This window comes from Dendrobates tinctorius, unplaced genomic scaffold (assembly GCF_039654945.1).
Source record: "Dendrobates tinctorius isolate UK_male_01 unplaced genomic scaffold, ASM3965494v1 ptg000282l, whole genome shotgun sequence".
Lineage (NCBI taxonomy): Eukaryota > Metazoa > Chordata > Amphibia > Anura > Dendrobatidae > Dendrobates > Dendrobates tinctorius.
Genome location: NW_027361949.1, coordinates 301,949 through 321,745, shown reverse-complemented (window position 1 = coordinate 321,745; position 19,797 = coordinate 301,949). Strand labels below are relative to the sequence as shown.

General features: G+C 44.1%; 1 protein-coding gene across 1 annotated transcript in view; it reads right to left on the bottom strand.

Moving 5' to 3' along the window:
• The window catches only part of LOC141072619 (uncharacterized), a 130,892-nt gene extending 128,834 nt beyond the window's left edge, over nt 1–2,058 (bottom strand). The window contains exon 1 of the mRNA XM_073559908.1: nt 1,929–2,058. The gene's annotated coding sequence lies outside the window, so the exon portion shown is untranslated. The remainder of the gene's footprint in view (nt 1–1,928) is intronic.
• Between the last annotated feature and the right edge of the window lie 17,739 nt (nt 2,059–19,797).

Sequence of the window (19,797 nt, the reverse complement as noted above, 5' to 3'; positions counted from 1 at the left end):
CCACAGTGGTGACAGAGCATCACATGTCCCCACATCACATCCACAGCGGTGATAGAGCGTCACATGTCCCCACATCACATCCACAGTGGTGACAGAGCTTCACATGTCCCCACATCACATCCACAGTGGTGATAGAGCGTCACATGTCCCCACATCACATCCACAGCGGTGATAGAGCTTCACATGTCTCCACATCACATCCACAGCGGTGATAGAGCGTCACATGTCCCCACATCACATCCACAGTGGTGACAGAGCTTCACATGTCCCCACATCACATCCACAGTGGTGATAGAGCGTCACATGTCCCCACATCACATCCACAGCGGTGATAGAGCTTCACATGTCTCCACATCACATCCACAGCGGTGATAGAGCGTCACATGTCCCCACATCACATCCACAGTGGTGATAGAGCGTCACATGTCCCAACATCACATCCTCAGTGGTGATAGAGCATCACATGTCCCCACATAACATCCACAGTGGTGACAGAGCTTCACATGTCCCCACATCACATCCACAGTGGTGATAGAGCATTACATGTCCCCACATCACATCCTCAGTGGTGATAGAGCTTCACATGTCCCCACATCACATCCACAGTGGTGATAGAGATTCACATGTCCCCACATCACATCCACAGTGGTGATAGAAGGTCACATGTCCCCACATCACATCCACAGTGGTGATAGAAGGTCACATGTCCCCACATCACATCCACAGTGGTGATAGAGCATCACATGTCCCCACATCACATCCACAGTGGTGATAGAGATTCACATGTCCCCACATCACATCCACAGTGGTGATAGAGGGTCACATGTCCCCACATCACATCCACAGTGGTGATAGAGCTTCACATGTCTCCACATCACATCCACAGTGGTGATAGAGGGTCACATGTCCCCACATCACATCCACAGTGGTGATAGAGCTTCACATGTCCCCACATCACATCCACAGTGGTGATAGAGCTTCACATATCTCCACATCACATCCACAGTGATGATAGAGATTCACATGTCCCCACATCACATCCTCAATGGTGATAGAGCATCACATGTCTCCACATCACATCCACAGTGGTGACAGTGTAGTTTAATTGTTGCCACTAATTATTGGAAATGTGAACACTCCTGGTTGGGTATCCTTCATGCATGTTGCCTGTAGCAGTAGGCCTCCGAGGCCATCAAGCCTCCACTTCCTTGGACTCAACTACCTGTGTTACTATCCTTACATTTTTCTGACAATGGTAGTCTATGAAACTGATATTTATGCCACCTGAGTGTGACTCAGCATGAAAGCAGGTAGAGGTGATGCATGTGGTGTCAGGGCTCCCTGCAAAGGAGCCTACACCGCTCCCTCACCCACCTCGTCTTACTATGACATTCAATTGAAAGCTGTAAATGCTGTTCCTGACCCGATACCTCATGCCTGGCTGATTGCTGCAGTGCTGTGCTATAATTTTTACTGTGGGTGGATTGAGGCCTCTCTCCTGGTGTCTGTCCCTCATTTGATGAGTTTTGGCAGCATTTGGGGCTGTTATAAGGTGTTGTGTTTGCCTCCCATTGACCTGAATGGCATTCAGTTATATTCAGCTAATATTCGACAAACTAATCGAACTTCTGTGAACGTCATCCGAACCGAACATTGAAATATTCGCTCATCTCTAATCCCAACCCAGCACATCCCAGGATCAGACTGGATAACTGGACTGTCACTCATACAACTAACAGTCCAGCACGCTCAAGATCCCCTATGGCGTCTGAGCTGTCACAGCGTTCCTTGACCACAGGCAATGTCAAAGCTATGACATATTATCCGTTTATAGAATATCCTATCAATATGCCGTTCTACAATGCATGGACCCCAGAAACGTAACTCGCTGTTGGAGCAGACCTTCCCGGGATTACAGGACCACTGACCTGTATGGTTTGGGATTCTGTAGATTTAGTTGATGTTCTTCTCTTGGGATGGAAAATGTCCTTGTGATGCCGGAGAGCAGACGGCACAAGCAGAAGTGCAGCTCACTTTATACCTGTCTTATGCCACATGTCGTATGTCATCATCCATTCACAGTAAAGATCTACACCCAATTTATGTATATTCATGATCAATGACAGTCTGGGTCTGAGCAGAAAAAGTAAATTAATGTGCATGCAATATGTAATTGCATATGAACACATGACCTTTACACAGAGAAAACCAAAAACAAAACACAAAACAAATATCCTGGAATAAAAAAGTAAAAAAAAAAAAATATATATTGCAAAAATAGCATGAAGGTAGTAGTAATAGTAATAATAAGGGTATTTAGTTAACATAATTTTGATCAAAATAATGTAGAAGCCATCCCGCCACGTCAAGGCAACCCTTGTGGGACAGTCCTAACTCTTGTATTTAAAACCTTTCCACTTGTCAAGTGACGTAAATGTGAACAAGGACAGATCAAAATTATGTATTTAGTTAACATAATTTTGATCTGTCCTTGTTCACATTTACGTCACTTGACAAGTGGAAAGGTTTTAAATACAAGAGTTAGGACTGTCCCACAAGGGTTGCCTTGACGTGGCGGGATGGCTTCTACATTATTTTGATCAAAATTATATTTACTAAATGCCCTTATTATTACTATTATTACTACCTTCATGCTATTTTTGCAATATATTTTTTTTTTTTTTACTTTTTTATTCCAGGATATTTGTTTTGTGTTTTGTTTTTGCTGATCAATGACAGTGCAGTCTCGCAACTGATTTAATATTAAAAGCTTTGGTTATTTCGCAAACATGAATATTGATAACTTGAAAGGTGGGAAAACAAAGAACTGCAATATTAACACATTTATGAGCCAGGATAAATGACATTGGTGTTACGGATACTGCCCCCTGGATGGTTTATAGCTGCAAGGCAGCAGAATTAACAGTTATGGATACTCAGACTGAGTTATTCTCCACTTTCCTGCACTGGTTCAGCACTTGCAGGTGAACAACTGGCTACGTCGATGGTGCCGTCAGCAAGGATTTGGATTTCTGGATCACGGAGTGAATTACCTATACGATGGACTACTTGCTAGAGATGGGGTGCTTTTACTAGTGGTTCAGTCCCTCGATCCTTGTTCACATTCACGTCACTTGGCAAGTGAAAAGGTTTTAAATACTAGAGTAGGACTGTCCCACAAGGGTTGCCGTGACGTGGCGGGATGGCTTGTACATTATTTTGATCAAAATTATGTTTACTAAATACCCTTATTATTATTATTACCTTTATGCATTATTTTCAGTTTATTTTTTACTTTTTATTTTAGTATATTTGCGCTTTTTGATTTTTGTTTTTTTCTGGTTAATGGTCATGTGTTAATATGCACTTACATTGTGCATACACATTAATTTACTTTCTCAGTTCAGACTCCTTTTTTTTATTTACTACAGGCCGCCTGTGCAAGCTGAAGATATGGATGAACTCTTTATGCATCAAATGCCGAGTTCTCCAAAAAATATGACATAGTTGTCATGGGAGATTTCAACTATCCAGACATTTGTTAGGAATCTCTCTCAGGCAAAACTAACAGGTCAAGGAAATTCTTATCCTCTCTTGCTGACAACTTTATCTTCCAAAAGGTAGGGGAGAAAACAAGGGGAACTGCTACCTTGGATCTAATCCTTATAAACAGGGAGGAAATGGTTGAGGAGGTAAAAGTGGCTGGGACCCTAGGAGGTAGCGACCATGCTATTTTAGAATTTTGGATAACTAGAGGAGGAGAACCTGTGAAGACTCAGACGTCAAGGTTAGATTTCAGAAAGGCAGATTTTAAGGGATTCAGAAAGAGAATTGGAGGGATCCAATGGCTGGATATCCTTAAAGACAAAAATGCACAGGAAGGATGGGAAATCTTGAAAAATGAAATTCTCAAAGCACAATTGTTAACAATTCCGAAAAGAGGGAAGAATAGGAAGCATTTAAGGAAACCAGGATGGATGAACACAGAACTTAAGCACATGCTAAAAAGGAAGAAAGAAATGTTTATAAAATGGAAAGAAGGAGGCATATCTAAAGAAGAATATAATGCTGTCTGGAGAACCTGCAGGGCACAAATGAGATTAGCTAAAGCTGACAGTGAATTGAGGCTTGCAAGAGAAATCAAAAGCAATAATAAAGGATTTTGGGGATATGTAAAAAGTAAAAGAAACGTCAAAGATGCTATAGGATTTTTACAGGATGAAAATGACGAAATGGTAAGACAGGATGGTGAGAAGGCCGAACTTTTAAATTCCTATTTTGCATCTGTTTTCTCTCAGAAAGGAAATGTAAAATCAACTATTCTTCACTGTCCTATTAAGGGAATAGAAGAATCCAGGATATCTATAAACAGAAAGCTAGTGAGGAAACACTTAGCTAACCTAAATGAATTCAAGTCTCTAGGTCCAGATGAATTACACCCTAGAGTACTGAAGGAGATAGCAGAAGAAATTTTTGAACCCCTCTCCATAATCTTGAAAATTCTTGGAGAACAGGACAAGTCCCAGAAGACTGGAGAAGAGCAAATGTGTCTATCTTCAAAAAGGGGAAGAAGGTGGACCCAGTCAACTATAGGCCAGTGAGTCTGACTTCTATACCAGGAAAGATCTTTGAACAAATTATTAAACAACATGTATGTAAGTACCTGGATAAGAAAGAAGTGATTAAACAGAGTAAGCATGGGTAAGTAACTAAAAAGTCATGTCAGACTAACTTAATTTCCTTCTATGACAGAATCACTGATTGGGTGGATCAGGAAAATCCTGTAGATATAGTATATCTTGACTTCAGTAAAGTATTTGACAAAGTATCTCAGACAAGCCATATTGAAAAAATGACTAAGTATGGAATGGACAAGGCAACTGTTAGGTGGATTCATAACTGGCTTAGTGATCGGACCCAAAGAGTGGTCGTAAATGGCTGCACATCCAGTTGGAAGAATGTCTCAAGTGGGAAACCACAGGGCTCTGTCCTGGGCCCTGTATTGTTCAACATCTTTATCAACGATTTAGATGAAGGAATTGAGGGTAAACTGATTAAATTTGCTGATGACACAAAGCTAAGAGGGATAGCTAATACTAGAGAAGAGAGAGAGGATTCAAAAAGATATAAATAAACTGGAGCAGTGGGCAGCAACTAACAGAATGGTTTTTAACAGGGAAAAATGCAAAGTACTACATCTGGGCAATAAAAATGAAAAAAGCATATACAGAATGGGAGGAATAGGGCTAAGCAACAGCACATGTGAAAAATACTTGGGTATACTAATAGATCACAGACTGAATATGAGCAAACAGTGTGATGCAGCAGCAAAAAAGGCAAATGCAATTCTAGGATGTATTAACAGAAGCATACAGTCTAGATCACGTGAAGTCATTATTGCCCTCTACTCCTCTTTGGTCAGACCTCATCTGGAATACTGTGTCCAGTTTTGGGCACCACAGTTTAAAAAAGACATCAACAAATGAGCAAGTTCAGAAAAGAGCGACCAGAATGGTGACTGGTCTGCAAACCCTGTCTTATGAGGAAAGGTTGCAGGATTTGGGAATGTTTAGCTTGCAGAAGAGAAGACTGAGAGGAGACTTAATAGCTGTCTGCAAATATCTAAAGGGCTGTCACATTGTAGAAGGATCATCTTTATTCTCATTTGCACAAGGAAAGACTAGAAGCAATGGGATGAAACTGAATGGGAGGAGACACAGATTAGATATCAGAAAAAACGTTTTGACAGTTCGAGTGATCAATGAGTGGAACAGGCGGCCACGAGAGGTCGTGAGTTCTCCTTCAATAGAAGGCTTCAAACAGAGGCTTGTTATGAGCTCATTTTCGGGTTTGCCTCTGGCTTCTGGTGAGGGTTATGGAGCTGGCTGTGCTGACAGAGGAGTAGTGAGTTCTCTATCTGGACTCCCTCTGTTGTTGAAGGGAGGTAATGAAGCTGATTTAAATGGCAGAGACCGGCCACCTGAGGAAGAGGACTGTGATTGGACATCAGGAGTTTCTGATTGGATTTAAGGCAGCCGACTCCCTAGTTTCTTGCTGGTGATTTCTCCTGACTGTGGCTTCTGGTTTCCAGTTTGGTTCCTGCCTTCTTAAAGCTAAGTTTTCTCTGCTATTGTTCATATGAGTTTTTGTCTGGTTTACTTAGTTTTTGTGTTCAGCCAGCCCTGACTGGGACTGGGCTGAATCCCCATTTTGTCTCTGATCAGTTGATCTCTTTTGCTCTGTCTTCAGAATATGCCTGAGTGCTGATATAGGGAATTTGAAGTCTAGCAACTTCAGAGCCTTTTTCTATCAGACGTGTTGGACATTTTTTGGCAGGGTTTTTGCGTGATTGCAGACAGCAGCTTTTCTTTCCTGTCCTTTCTAGTTAGTGAGGGCCCCATCGTTTGCTCAGCCTATCTTTCTATCTGTGTTTGTGTTTTCATCTTGTTTCACCGACAATACATGTTGGGGGCTGTCTATTGCTTTGGGGTCTGCTCTGGGGCAGTTTAGATTTTCCCTTTCTTTCTTTAGGCTTATTTAGTTCTCCGGCCGTGATGAGGTGCTGGTGAACCAAAGATCCCTACTCCTGATGTGTTTTTTGGGGATCGGTCTAAATTTTTGAATTTTAACAATAATTGTAAATTATTTCTTGCCTTGAAGCCTAACTCATCAGGGAGCTCTGCGCAGCAGGTTAAAATTGTCATCTCGTTGCTGCGCGGCGATCCCCAGGATTGGACGTTTTCTTTGACACCTGAAGATCCTGTTTTGACTAATGTGGATGCATTTTTTCAAGCCTTGGGGTTGTTATATGATGAACCTAATGCTATTGATCAAGCTGAAAGAGCCCTATTGGCATTGAACCAGGGTCAGGATCCTGCAGAGTTATACTGTCAGAAATTCCGAAAGTGGGCAGTCCTTACTACATGGAATGGAGTGCATTGGTAGCTCTCTTTCGGAAGGGTTTGTCTGAAACTTTAAAAGATTTTATGGTGGGATTTACTGTTCCCTCTGGTCTTGACGATTCTATGTCAGTAGCCATTCAAGTTGATCGGCGTTTACGTGAACGCAAGACTACACGGGAGGCGCTGCCACCTTTTGAACAAATGTCTGAACCTATGCAATGTGAGTTTTGTCTAGGGCGCAACATCAGGAGTTTAGAAGGCGTAATAAGCTGTGTTTTTTCTGTGGAGATGCCTCTCGTGTTATTTCTGTCTGCCCTAAACGAGACACACATTTGCTGTGGGTGGTGTACAACCTAAGTTTCTTTTGGCAATTACTCTGATCTGCTCCTTATCCACATTTTCCGCGAAGGCTTTTGTGGATTCAGGAGCGGCCTTGAATCTGATGGATTTGGATTTTGCTAAACGTTGTGGTTTTCCTATGACACCTCTGCGGACGCCTATTCCTTTGAGGGGTATTGATGCTACTTCTTTGGCGAAGAATAAACCTCAGTTTTGGACCCAGGTGATAATGCGGGTCGCCCCAGACCACCAAGAAAATTGCAGATTTTTGGTATTGCATAATTTACATGATACCATTGTTCTGGGTTTTCCCTGGTTGCAAATCCATAATCCGGTTTTGGATTGGAAATTTGTGTCTGTGGTGAGTTGGGGTTGTCAGTGTGCTCTTGGCGACACTCCTGTTTTTTCCTCCTCTCCCCAGTCGCATGATGTTCCTGACTATTTGGCGGACTTTTATGATGTATTTAGTGAGAATGAGTCTGCATCTTTGCCTCCTCATAGGAGTTATGCCTGTGCAATTGAGTTAAGACCTGGGTGTAAATTTCCCAAGGGTCGACTTTTCAATTTATCTGTACCCGAACACGAGGCTATGCGATCTTATATTAAGGAGTCGTTGGAGAAGGGTCATATTAGACCATCCTCTTCGCCCTTAGGTGCTGGGGTTTTTTTCGTGGCCAAGAAAGATGGTTCATTAAGGCCTTGCATTGACTTTCGTTCCCTCAACAAAATTACGGTTAAATATCAGTATCCGTTACCCCTGATTTCTGATTTATTCTCCAGAGTTAAAGGTGCTTGCTGGTTTACTAAGCTTGACCTCAGGGGGGAGTATAATCTTATTCACATCAAGCATGGGGATGAATGGAAGACGGCGTTTAATACTCCGGAGGGACATTTTGAGTACCTGGTGATGCCTTTTGGGCTCACTAATGCCCCTTCTGTCTTCCAATCCTTCATGAATGATATTTTCGGGGACTTTGTGAATAAGTTTTTGATCATCTATCTGGATGATATTTTGATCTTTTCCAGGGATTGGGATTCTCATGTGGAACGTGTTCGGACTGTGTTCCGGATTTTGAGGGAGAATTCCTTGTATGATAAGGGATCGAGGTGCCTTTTTGGTGTACAGAGGATTTCACTTTTGGGATTTATTTTGTCTCCGTTAACTATTGAAATGGACCCAGCCAAGGTACAGGCCATTTATGATTGGGTTCAACCCACTTCTTTGAAGGCCCTCCAGAAGTTTTTGGGTTTTGCTAATTTTTATCGTAAATTTATAGCTAATTTTTCTGGTATTGCTAAACCACTGACTGATTTAACTAAGAAGGGTGCTGATGTGCTGAATTGGTCTTCAGAGCCTGTTTCGGCCTTTCAGGAGCTGAAGTGGAGGTTCACTTCTGCTCCGGTTTTGCGGCAACCTGATGTCTCACTTCCTTTTCAGGTGGAGGTAGACGCTTCAGAGATTGGTGCAGGAGCTGTTTTGTCCCAAAAAGATCCGGTGACGTCTAAAATGAATCCTTGTGCCTTCTTTTCCCAAAAGTTCTCCCCATCTGAACGCAACTATTATGTGGGGAATCAGGAATTGTTAGCCATGAAATGGGCATTTGAGGAGTGGAGACATTGGTTGGAGGGAGCTAGACATCAAGTTGTGGTACTCACTGACCACAAGAATTTGATTTACCTTGAGTCGGCCAAACGCTTGAATCCTAGACAGGCTAGGTGGGCCTAGTTTTTTACGCGTTTTGATTTTGTGGTCTCCTTTCTTCGAGGCATTAAGAATGTTAAGGCAGACCCCTGTTCGGTGACCCCTCCGCAAGGGGGGGTACTGTTGTGAGCTCATTTTCGGGTTTGCCTCTGGCTTCTTGTGAGGGTTATGGAGCTGGCTGTGCTGACAGAGGAGTCTCTGATCAGTTGATCTCTTTTGCTCTGTCTTCAGAATATACCTGAGTGCTGATATAGGGAATTTGAAGTCTAGCGACTTCAGGGCCTTTTTCTATCAGACGTGTTGGACATTTTTTGGCAGGGTTTTTTGCGTGATTGCAGACAGCAGCTTTTCTTTCTTGTCCTTTGTAGTTAGTGAGGGCCCCATCGTTTGCTCAGCCTATCTTTCTATCTGTGTTTGTGTTTTCATCTTGTTTCACCGACAATACATGTTGGGGGCTGTCTATTGCTTTGGGGTCTGCTCTGGGGCAGTTTAGATTTTCCCTTTCTTTCTTTAGGCTTATTTAGTTCTCCAGCCGTGACGAGGCGTCTAGGACCACCGTAGGCACGCTCCATGGCTACTGCTAGTTGTGTGGATAGGATCAGGGGTCTGCAATCCCCTAGTTACCAACCTCTCTGGTTTTCTGGGCTTAGCTTGCTTTTTTGTTTTTTCCTCCTCGGTGACTCATTCATAACAGAGGCTGGACAGACATCTGTCCGGGATGATTTAGCGAATCCTGCTTTGAGCAGGGGGTTGGACCAGATGGCCCAGGAGGTCCTTTCCAACTCTACGATTCTATGATTAAATTGTTCTTCACTTTCCACACTGGTTCCGCACATTTGCACAATTGTTCTTCACTTTCGTGCACTGGTTCTGCACTTGCACAATTGTTCTTCACTTTCCTCAACTGGTTCAGCACCTGCACAATTGTTGTTCCCTTTCCTGCACTGGTTCAGCACCTGCACAATTGTTCTTCACTTTCCTGCACTGGTTCAGCACATTTGCACAATTGTTCTTCACTTTCCTGCACTGGTTCAGCACGTGCAAAACTGTTCTTCACTTTCTGCACTGGTTCAGCACTTGCACAATTGTTCTTCACTGGTTCAGCACTTGCACAATTGTTCCTCCCTTTCCTGCACTGGTTCAGCACCTGCACAATTGTTCTTCCCTTTCCTGCACTGGTTCAGCAGTTGCACAATTGTTCTTCACTTTCCTGCGCTGGTTCAGCACATTTGCACAATTGTTCTTTCCTTTCCTGCATTGGTTCAGCACTTGCACAATTGTTCTTCACTTTCTTGCACTAGTTCAGCACTTGCACAGTTGTTCTTCACTTTCCTGCACTGGTTCAGCACCTGCACAATTGTTCTTCCCTTTCCTGCACTGGTTTAGCACTTGCACAATTATTCTTCCTTTTCCTGCACTGGTTCAGCACTTGCACAATTATTCTTCACTTTCCTGCACTGGTTCAGCACCTGCACAATTGTTCTTCCCTTTCCTGCACTGGTTCAGCACCTGCACAATTGTTCTTCCTTTTCCTGCACTGGTTCAGCACTTGCACAATTATTCTTCACTTTCTTGCACTGGTTTAGCACTTGCACAATTGTTCTTCACTTTCCTGCACTGGTTCAGCACTTGCACAATTATTCTTCACTTTCTTGCACTGGTTTAGCACTTGCACAATTGTTCTTCACTTTCCTGCACTGGTTCAGCACTTGCACAATGGTTCTTCCCTGTCCTGAACTGGTTCAGCACCTGCACAATTATTCTTCACTTTCCAGCACTGGTTCAGCACTTGCACAATTGTTCTTCACTTTTTTGCACTGGTTCAGCACATTTGCACAATTGTTCTTCACTTTCCTGCACTGGTTCAGCTCTTGCACAATTGTTCCTCACTTTCTTGCACTAGTTCAGCACTTGCACATTTGTTCTTCATTTTCCTCCACTGGTTCAGCGCTTGCACAATTGTTCTTCCCTTTCCTGCACTGGTTTAGCACTTGCACAATTGTTCTTCCTTTTCCTGCACTGGTTCAGCACTTGCACAATTATTCTTCATTTCCTTGCACTGGTTCAACACTTGCACAATTGTTCTTCACTTTCTTGCACTGTTCCAGCACTTGCACAATTGTTCTTCACTTTCTTGCACTAGTTGAGCACTTGCACAATTGTTCTTCACTTTCCTGCACTGGTTCAGCACCTGCACAATTGTTCTTCACATTCCTGCACTGGTTTAACACATTTGCACAATTGTTGTTCACTTTCTTGCACTAGTTCAGCACTTGCACAATTGTTCTTCATTTTCCTGCACTGGTTCAGCACTTGCACAATTGTTCTTCACTTTCCTGCACTGGTTCAGCACTTGCACAATTGTTCTTCACTTTCCTGCACTGGTTCAGCACTTGCACAATTGTTCTTCACTTTCCTGCACTGGTTCAGCACTTGCACAATTGTTCTTCCCTTTTCTGCACTGGTTCAGCACTTGCACAATTGTTCTTCACTTTCTTGCACTGGTTCAGCACATTTGCACAATTGTTCTTCCCTTTCCTGCACTGGTTCAGCACCTGCACAATTGTTCTTCACTTTCTTGCACTGGTTCAGCACATTTGCACAATTGTTCTTCACTTTCTTGCACTGGTTCAGCACATTTGCACAGTTGTTCTTCACTTTCCAGCACTGGTTCTGCACTTGCACAATTGTTCTTCACTTTCTGCACTGGTTCAGCGCTTGCACAATTGTTCTTCCCTTTCCTGCACTGGTTCAGCACTTGCACAATTGTTCTTCCCTTTCCTGCACTGGTTCAGCACCTGCACAATTGTTCCTTACTTTCCTGCACTGGTTCAGCACTTGCACAATTGTTCTTCCCTTTCCTGCAGTGGTTCAGCACCTGCACAATTGTTCCTTACTTTCCTGCACTGGTTCAGCACTTGCACAATTGTTCTTCCCTTTCCTGCACTGGTTCAGCACTTGCACAATTGTTCTTCCCTTTCCTGCACTGGTTCAGCACTTGCACAATTGTTCTTCACTTTCCTGCACTGGTTCAGCACTTGCACAATTGTTCTTCACATTCCTGCACTGGTTTAGCACATTTGCACAATTGTTCTTCACTTTCTTGCACTACTTAAGCACTTGCACAATTGTTCTTCATTTTCCTCCACTGGTTCAGCACTTGCACAATTGTTCTTAACTTTCCTGCACTGGTTTAGCACTTGCACAATTGTTCTTCCCTTTCCTGCACTGGTCTAGCACTTGCACAATTGTTCTTCACTTTCGTGCACTGGTTCAGCACTTGCACAATTATTCTTCAATTTCTTGCACTGGTTCAGCACTTGCACAATTATTCGTCCCCATCCTGCACTGGTTCAGCAGTTGCACAATTGTTCTTCACTTTCTTGCACTGGTTCAGCACCTGAACAATTGTTCTTCACTTTCTTGCACTGGTTCAGCACTTGCACAGTTGTTCTTCCCTTTCCTGCACTGGGTCAGCACCTGCACAATTGTTCTTCACTTTCTTCCACTGGTTCAGCACTTGTACAATTGTTCTTCACTTTCCTGCACTGGTTCAGCACCTGCACAATTGTTCTTTACTTTCCTGCACTGGTTCAGCACTTGCACAATTGTTCTTCACTTTCTTGCACTAGTTCAGCACTTGCACAATTGTTCCTCACTTTCCTGCACTGGTTCAGCACTTGCACAATTGTTCTTCATTTTCTTGCACTAGTTCAGCACTTGCACAATTGTTCTTCACTTTCTTGCACTAGTTCAGCACTTGCACAATTGTTCTTCATTTTCTTGCACTGGTTCAGCACTTGCACAATTGTTCTTCACTTTCTTGCACTGGTTCAGCACTTGCACAATTGTTCTTCATTTTCTTGCACTGGTTCAGCACTTGCACAGTTGTTCTTCATTTTCTTGCACTGGTTCAGCACATTTGCACAATTGTTCTTCCCTTTCCTGCACTGGTTCAGCTCTTGCACAATTGTTCTTCACTTTCCTGCACTGGTTTAGCACTTGCACAATTGTTCTTCACTTTCCTGCACTGGTTCAGCACTTGCACAATTGTTCTTCCCTTTCCTGCACTGGTTCAGCACTTGCACAATTGTTCTTACCTTTCCTGCACTGGTTCAGCACTTGCACAATTGTTCTTCATTTTCCTGCACTGGTTCAGCACTTGCACAATTGTTCTTCCCTTTCCTGCACTGGTTCAGCACATTTGCACAATTTTTCTTCCCTTTCCTGCACTGGTTCAGCACTTGCACAATTGTTCTTCTCTTTCCTGCACTGGTTCAGCACATTTGCACAATTGTTCTTCATTTTCCTGCACTGGTTCAGCACTTGCACAATTGTTCTTCCCTTTCCTGCACTGGTTCAGCACTTGCACAATTGTTCTTCCCTTTCCTGCACTGGTTCAGCACTTGCACAATTGTTCTTCACTTTCCTGCACTGGTTCAGCACATTTGCACAATTGTTCTTCCCTTTCCTGCACTGGTTCAGCACTTGCACAATTGTTCTTCCCTTTCCTGCACTGGTTCAGCACTTGCACAATTTTTCTTCCCTTTCCTGCACTGGTTCAGCACTTGCACAATTGTTCTTCACTTTCCTGCACTGGTTCAGCACATTTGCACAATTTTTCTTCCCTTTCCTGCACTGGTTCAGCACTTGCACAATTGTTCTTCTCTTTCCTGCACTGGTTCAGCACATTTGCACAATTGTTCTTCATTTTCCTGCACTGGTTCAGCACTTGCACAATTGTTCTTCCCTTTCCTGCACTGGTTCAGCACATTTGCACAATTGTTCTTCCCTTTCCTGTACTGGTTCAGCACTTGCATAATTGTTCTTCCCTTTCCTGCACTGGTTCAGCACATTTGCACAATTTTTCTTCCCTTTCCTGCACTGGTTCAGCACTTGCACAATTGTTCTTCACTTTCTTGCACTGGTTCAGCACTTGCACAATTGTTCTTCACTTTCCTGCACTGGTTCAGCACTTGCACAATTGTTCTTCCCTTTCCTGTACTGGTTCAGCACTTGCACAATTGTTCTTCCCTTTCCTGTACTGGTTCAGCACTTGCACAATTTTTCTTCCCTTTCCTGCACTGGTTCAGCACTTGCACAATTGTTCTTCACTTTCTTGCACTGGTTCAGCACTTGCACAATTGTTCTTCACTTTCCTGCACTGGTTCTGCATCTGCACAATTGTTCTTCCCTTTCCTGCACTGGTTCAGCACTTGCACAATTGTTCTTCACTTTCTTGCACTGGTTCGGCACATTTGCAGTTCTTTCTACTTTCTTGCTCCAGCTTCACGGCTTCACATACGCTCAGTTTCAGTTTTATTCCATGTGGAATTATTGGAGCATGAAGAAGCTGAAGAGCCGCCGCTGCTTCACTTTTTACACCAGGTGAATGCTTGTCCAACTGTTTGGGCCAGATTCACCCTTTCTATGCTTCCATGTTTACCTGGTCTGAGAAGGCGGATTGTAGTCATGCACTTGTCTTAGATATTGTCAGTATTGTGTATGCACAAGCAGTCATGCAGAGCAGTAGGGGGACGTATAATGGCCGACTCCACTGTAAGTGCATATAATGGATCATCAGTAGAGATGAGCGAATAGTGAAATATTCAGATTCTGGAAAATCGGCATGAATAATTTCTAATATCCGTGTATTTCTACCGAGTAACGAAACCTATGCAAGTCAATGCGAAAACCGAATATTTTTCTGCTGGGCCCAACAAACAGGTCTGGGGCCTGAGAAAAAAGCAGAAATGGATGGGAAAGAGCTAAAACTAAATGTGACGAGCATGGAGACGATGCCGGCATGACTTTCTCACTCACATGTGGCATCTGGGAATAATGTTGTCAGACCATTGCATCGGTTTTACAGATTTATACGAAGACCTACCAAACCAAACCAACATTTTTTTTAAAGGGAAAAATGCTAAGAAACATTATTTCCTTCATAATTACATGTACATAACACAAGATAAAAAGTATAAAAAAAAAATGATACCTCCCCTTTAGCATATGTTCACATGGAGCATTTTGGCTTTGGGAGGTCTATAACGCCTACAATTGGGATGTCCATATAGCAAATAGTTACCAGATAGTGGAATCCATATTCCCCATCCCATTACAGTGCCTGCTAAAATATACCCATTTGAATTTTGGGCTTCGCCCACCACCACTACCGCCATGTCCACCGCCACCCTGTGCTGTGAAACCTGCATTTTGTTTGCTCCACAGTTCATTTTTGCCCCCGGATCCCAATGGAGCCGCTGTCATAGCGGGTGAAGCCGCTGTAGGGTGAATATAATACAGAAGTTGGGGAGCTGTATGATCAATGTCAGGAAATGAACTGGACGTGGTCGGTGACTGTTGTGTCTGTGCAGCTGCAGGTTGTGGACAGGAGGCCTCAGCGCCTGCTTCATGGACAACAGATTGGGAAGGATGTAACACGGGGAAGGGCCAGTGGTTTCACCATCAGGAGTGAGCAGGATATGGCGCATGCTAACAGAGGTATTGTGTCGAATTTCCCTTTATAAGGGATGTGTGGTTAAGATTTATGAACTATCAGCATATGTATAGAGCATGTTTCATTACTCTTATTACTGGTCTGTGTAAGGCTGAAACCTGAGGAATGAGGGCCCTGCTCGCAAGCTTACAGTCTATGAGGAAAAATGGGAGACACGAAAGGTGGGTGGTAACAGTTGCCTTCATTGTTCGGACCAGCCATAGTGTAAGAATCGGGTGTTCATGTAATGCTGCATGAACCGGTTACCAATCAGTATGTGTAAAAGTACAGACACAGAGGGCTATTAACCCCTTAAGTGACAGCCAATTTGGTACTCAATGACCAAGCCAATTTTTACAATTCTGACCACGGTCACTTTATGAGGTTATAGCTCTGGAGCTTCAACAGATCCCACTGATTATGAGAATGTTTTTTCGTGACATATTGTACTTCGTGTTAGCGATAACATTTCTTTGATGTGACTTGCATTTATTTATTTTAAAAAATGGAAATTTGGCAAAAATGTTGAAAAAAATCCAATTTTAAAACTTTTAATTTTTGTAAAATTAAATCAGAGAGTGGTGTCACACAAAATAGTTAATAAATAACATTTCCCACATGTCTACTTTACATCAGCACAATTTTGGAAACTTAATTTTTTTTTTGTTAGGAAGTTATAAGGGTTAAAAGTTGACCAGTAATTTCTTATTTTTCCAACAAAATTTTGGCATAGGTGGTTTCCGTCATTGGAGACTGCTCTTCCCGTGGTTGTTCCTTCCCGGGGAAAGACCTGGCTAGTCATTGCTTGCGTTGAGAAACATGTGATGGTGTCTCCGTGGCTTGTGTTTGCATATTTTTACATATTTCCCATAAGGGTGGGGGCAGTGCTCTAGAATCACTGCGTTGAGAAACACGTGATGGTGTCTCCGCAGTGTTGGATGTTGATCTCCATGAGTTCATTCATCCTCATTTTTCACAGTCTTCTACTAGGCATTGCTCCTACTGGCCAGTTTCCTACTCCACACTGATGAGGGGCAATACCCCGAAACAGCTGTCTGTGGATGGATACCATGTTTTGGCATAGGTGGTTTCCTTCGTTGGAGACTGCCCTTCCCGTGGTTGTTCCTTCCCGGGGAAAGACCTGGCTAGTCATTGCTTGCGTTGAGAAACATGTGATGGTGTCTCCGCGGCTTGTGTTTTACATGTCCAGCATGGATGGCCTGAAGAGGAGGAGGCTATGCGTGGTGAGGAGGAGAGGATGGTTAGGGTTCTTCCTGGTGAGGAAACTGAACATTTGACTCTTTCTACTCTGCCACACATGGCAGAGTTATGTCCAGATGTCTTTCTCAAGACCCTCAGGTGAAACACATTTTGTCCAATATGAAATACTGGTTGTGTGCCTTTCTTGACCCATGGTACAAAGAGAAATTTCCTTCTCTTATGTTGGAGGCAGACATGCCATTTTCAATGCATGCATGCCAGTGGGCCATTGTGGAAGACGTGCTAAAAAGACTACCCTCAGATATCGCCTCTGACAGAGGTACCAGCTCTTTTCACCCACAAGGATTACAGGGGATGGCCACGTGCACCAGGTGCAACTCGAGGGGGGGGGGAAATGTCCACCAACTGGGCCATTTTCATGAGACCGTCACATCAGCAAGGGCTGTCTGTGGGTGTAACCAGTGGTGGGATTCAAATTTTTAACAACAGGTTCTGTGTTTGTGTGTAGGAAAGCCACACTCATTTTTAAGCCACACCCATTTTTAAGCCACACCCATTTTAAGCCACACCCATTTACACACACCTTTTCCTCAAACATATACAGGTAGGGGCGCAGTCAAACAGTTGAAAAAAAAATAAATTGGAATGAGATCAGAACAGTGCACAGGTCCCAAAAAGGCAGCACAGGTTCCCAATAGGTAGCACAGGTCTCCAATAGACAGCACAGGTCCCTATAGGCAGCCCAGGTCCCTATAGGCAGCATAGGTCCCTAACAGGCAGCATTGTTCCCAAATAGGCAGCACAGGTCCCCAATAGGCAGGCACAGGTCCCCAATAGGCAGCATTGGTCCCTATAGGCAGCACAGGTCCCCAATAGGAAGCACAGGTCCCCAAAAGGCAGCATTGGTCCCTAATAGGCAGCACAGGTCCCCAATAGGCAGCACAGGTCCCCATTACGCAGGCAAACTGCACAGGTCCCTAGTAGGCAGCACAGCACACACAGGCCCCCAATAGGCAGCAGCAATGCACATACAGAGTAACAAAACAACTGACCTGGTGTTGGCCTGTGTTTTGTACCATACACACACAGACTAGTGTCCTCCAGGGGCAGGGCTGAGGCAAGGCTCAGGCAGCTCACTGGGCAGCGGCGGTAGTAACTCCTCCAGCGAGCTCCTCCAGAGTACCCACCAATAATAGCCGCACGCACTGCACCTGCCTCAGCACCAGAAATGAATCAGTGCACACTGTGCGCGCCGCGGGCAGAGGGGGCCGCCAGAGTGTGCTGTGTCGTGCTCTGTCTATCCAGGACTCAGCAGCAGACAGAGCACGACGTCACGTGACTCATGTGCCTGTGGCTGTGCATTGTATCAATGCGTCGGCCCGCGCCGCGCGGTATCCACTCCAGCGCTGCAGAGGCTGAGCAAGATAGTCCTCCTCTCCTCTGCCTCCCTCCTTGCCTGCAGGACCGGATCGCGGCTCTGGATCTCCCCGGTTCGGGGAACCGGCTGCTTTTTTAACAACCGGTTCCACCGAACCGGGGAGAACCCGCTGAATTCCACCCCTGGGTGTAACTATGACAAGGAGGAAGCAGTTGACCAAGATGTTGAAGGACTACTTCAGTGACCATACCAGCATCCTTCCTGATTCTTCAGTGCCCTTTAACTATTGGTCATCCAAGCGGCACACTTTCACCAACCTCTCCTTGTACACCTTGGAGGTACTGCCATACCCTGCCGCAAGTGTTTTGTATAAGCAGATTTTAGTTTGGCTGGTGCAATCATAATGGATAGGCACCAGGGCTGCCACTGGGAATTTCGGGGCCCCATACTAGCATACTGGCAAAATTTTCGGGGACCCCTTGAGACTCCGCCCAGGCTCCACTCCAGCCCCAGCTCCACCCCTAGAACTGTCCACAGTCCCACCACTCTCTCTTGGAAAAACTCCAGCTCTCACCAATCACAAATTAACAGTTCCCATCACCAGATCACACATATAGCCGGCAGCTCTTGTTTTGGCCAAAAGATTTTTTTAATCTGCCACCATGACAAGGTTGTCTTTTTTGGCCAGGCCCTGCTCTACTCTAACCTATTAAAAATTGTTAAAATATGCAAGGTATATTTTTATTTATAGATAAAATGATAGTTTTTGAGCTCTAAAACTCACAATATGGGAAAGACCTTGTAAAAGCCTGATCTATAAAAACATGATACTATGCATGCAAGTGACAAACAGATCGTAAATGCTTAGTGTTAAAAACAAAAGTGGCAATCTAAAAGAAGGGGGAAACAGAGTCCTGCTGTATATGTACTGATCCAATACTGAATTCAGTAGCCTCGTCTGCAATATGTCCCACTAGCAGGGGTTAAGTAAAGTGCAAAGCTAATTGAAATACATGTAATAATAGAGTCCATTCCCCAAATGGAGACAGTACCTTTAGGGTTAATGCAGAGACTTTTTTCCTTCCCTGCTCTGAGAAGATCTTCCCCTGATAGCAGAATCCTGTGAGCTGAAATGGAATGTCTGCCCACACTATAGTTGTTTCTAAAAATAGCAGCGCTGTACCGGCAGATTACAGCTCCTGATGAAGGAGACAGCTGTCTCCGAAACGACGGTTCAGTTCCTGCACCGGCAGAAGCCTGCCGCTGGGGCCCAATGAGCAGAAGAGTCGGGGCCCGATGCCAGCCCCCTCTGATCATTGAGCCCCATACAGCCAGTCAGGGCAGCAATGCCCTGATGGCGACCCTGATAGGCGCACACGGCTGAAAACGGAAAATACAGACAGGCTGACTCTTCTGAAATTGAACAAGGGCTGGATTTCCTCCGACTTTGTAAGCCCTACAGATGACAGCAAAGTAATGTAAGTGCAGGCCAAATTTTTTGGGGGGAAGTTGTCTTAACATCCATCCTTTACCATCCAAACCCATTTTGTTCAGGAAATCGCCTCCTCCTGCTTCTGCAACAAGTGGTCATGTATGTATACCCCATGTGGCTAATGTTCTGCACTTGGCACATTGTGCAATGGTGAAGCTTGTACTCCCTATCGATTGCCATGCTGGCACATTCCAAATGCCGAGTAATGAAGTTTATTGTCCCTGCTAAATTGTCACATAAGATTATTGGTGCCTGGATTGAGAC